The sequence below is a fragment of the Callorhinus ursinus genome, unplaced genomic scaffold (assembly GCF_003265705.2).
Source record: "Callorhinus ursinus isolate GAN/ISIS: 27379988/994484 unplaced genomic scaffold, GSC_fseal_2.0 scaffold47, whole genome shotgun sequence".
NCBI lineage: Eukaryota > Metazoa > Chordata > Mammalia > Carnivora > Otariidae > Callorhinus > Callorhinus ursinus.
This window is the reverse complement of record NW_027397109.1, coordinates 8,966,687-8,969,850: the sequence shown is the minus strand read 5'-3', so window position 1 is coordinate 8,969,850 and position 3,164 is coordinate 8,966,687.

Sequence of the window (3,164 nt, the reverse complement as noted above, 5' to 3'; positions counted from 1 at the left end):
GAGGAGGAGGAGGAGGAGAGGAAGGAGGAGGAGAGGAGGAGAAGGGGGAGAGGGGGGAGAAGAAGAAGAAAAGAACTAAGCAAAGATTACTTATTGGACAACAGCAAATGGAATAACATTCACAGTCTGAAGAAAGAGAAAAGGGGGTAGAAAACTTATTTGAAGAAATAATGGATGAAAAGTTCTCTGATCTGGGGAAAGAAATGGACACCAAGATCTAGAAAGCCGAGAGAGTTCCAAAGAAGATGAACACAAAAAGACCCACCCCAAAACACATTATAATTAAAATGTCAAAAATCAAAAGAAAGAATCTTAAAAGCAGCAAGAAAAAAGCAACTTGTACTTACAAAAGACCCCCAATAAGACTATCAGCAGATTTCTCAGCAGAAACTTTGCAGTGCTCTTCTAACCAAGAATATTCTACGTAGCAAGGCTATCATTCAAAATTGAAGGAGAAATAGAGTTTTCCAGACAAGCAAAAGCTTACAAGAAATGTTAAATGGACTTCTTTAAGTTGAAAAGAAAAGGCATTAATTAGTAACAAGAAAACATATGAAAGTAAAAATCTCACTGAAAAACGTAAATATATAGTAAAGGATTAATTGCCTTTAAAACTAGTATGAAGATTAAAAGACAAAAGTAGTAAAAATAATTACAATAGTTAAGGGATACACAAAATAAAAATATATATAAAATGTAACATCAGAAAACATAGATAAATAGACTAACAGGTGAGAGAGAGATAGATCTAGGTCTATATTTATCACACACACACACACACACACACACACACACACACACACACACACATCCTATTATCTGTTTCTCTGGAACTAATATAGTAACCAAGTGGGATATAGCCCAAGAATGAAAAGTGTTTTAACATCTGAATATCAATTAATGTAATGTACCATGTCAATAGAATAAAGGACAAAAATCATGATCATGTGATCATCTCAATAGACTCAGAAAAAGAATTTCACAAAATCCAACACACTTTCATGATTAAAAATACTCAACAAGGGTGCACCTGGGTGGCTCGGTTGGTTAAGCTTCTGCCTTTGGCTCAGGTCGTGATCCCAGAGTCCTGGGATCAAGCCCCACATTGGGCTCCCCGCTCATTGGAAATTCTGCTTCTTCCTCTGCCCCTCACCCTACTTGTGCTCTCGCTCTCGCTCTCGCTCTCTAATAAATAAATAAAATCTTAAAAAAAAATACTCAATGAGCCAGAAATAGAAGAGATCTTCCTCCACCTGATAAAAGATGTCTACAAAAACCCCACAGCTAATATCATATTTAATGGTGAAAGACTGGATGCTTTCCTCCTGCGATCAGAAACAAGGATGTCTGCTTTCACCACTTCTACTTGACATTATACTGGAAGTTCTAGCTAGGAAATTGGGCAATAAAAGGAAATAAAAAGTATTGAGATTAGAAACGAAGTAAAACTATCCAATTTGCATATGACATGATTTTGTATGTAGACAATCCTAATGATGCACTAAAAATCTATTAGAACTTATAAATGAGTTCAGCAAGGTTGCAAGGTACATGATCAATACACAAAAATCAACTGTATTTCTTCTACACATTAGCAACGAGCAATCTGAAAATGAAATTAGGAAAGCAATTCCATCACAATAGAATCAAAAAAGAATTAAATACTCAGGAATGAATGTATCAAAAGAAGCACAATTACTCTGAAAATCATAAAGCATTGTTAAAAGAAAGTGATTTAAGTAAATGGAAAAACATCCCGTGTTCATGGATTAGAAAACACTATTGCTAAGATGGCACTATTCCCAAAATTAATATACAAATTCAATGCAACTCCTATCAAAATCTCAGCTTACTTCTTTGCAGAAGTTGGTAATCTGATCCTAAAACTACAATAATTAAGTCAGTGTGATACTGACTGAAAGGCATATAGATTGAGGAACAGAATTAGATTCGGAAATAAACCCTTACATTTATGATCAATTGATTGTGACAGTAGTACCAAGACAATTCCGGGGGGGGTGGAGAATAGCCTTTTTTACAAATAGTGCTGGGACAACTAGATATATCCATGCAGAAGAATGAAGTTGGACCCATTCATCATATCATATACAAAACTTAACTCAAAATGGATCACGGAACTAAATCAAATACCTAAGACTATAAAACTGTTACAGGAAAATAGGAATAACTTTTCAGTACCTTGGGGTAGGCGAGATATGACAGCAAGAGCAAAAGCAATGAAAGAAAAAATAAATAAATTGGACTTCAAAAGTAAATACTTTGTGTTGCAAAGGACACCAACAAGAAAGTCAGAAGACATCCACAGAATGGGAGGGAAAAAATTGCAAATCATATATCTGATAAGGGACTTACATTTAGAATACATAAAGGACTACGAAAGCTCAACAACAAGAAGGCAAATACTCTCATTAAAAATGGGCAAAGAACGTGAATAGATATTCCACCAAATAAAATATGCAGATGGCCAATAAGCACATGAAAAGATGTTCAACATCATTAACCATCAGGGAAAGACAAATCAAATCTGCAATGAGATACCATTTCATGCTCACTAGAGAGCTAGAATTAAAAAGCCAAATCAAGTGTTGGCAGAGATGTGGAGAGATCAGAACCTTCATACACTGCTGGCAGGAATGTAAAATGATGTAACCACTTTGGAAAATAATCTGGCAGGTTTTAAAATGGTTAAACAAAGATCCCATATGGCCCAACAATTCCACTTCTGGGTCTATCCCCAAGAAAAATGAAAATAGATGCCTACACAAAAAATTGTACACTGATGTTTATAACAATGTTATTCATAATAGGCAAAAAGTGGGAAAAAAACAAAATGTCCATTGATCGAAGAATGTATTAATAAATGTGGTGTGTCCATACAATGGAATATTATTTTGCAACAAAAATAAAGTATTGATACATGTTACAACATGAACGAATTTTGTATTATTATGCTAAGTGGAAGAAGCCGGTTACAAAGGACCTCATATTGTATAATTCTATTATACGAAATTTCCAGAGTGAGCAAATCTGAAAAGATCAGTCATTTTCCTAAGCCGGGCGATGGGAAGAAGGGGGTGACTGCTCATTGGTATAGTGTTTCTTGTTTGGGTGATGAAAATATTCTAAAATGATGGTGATAGTTG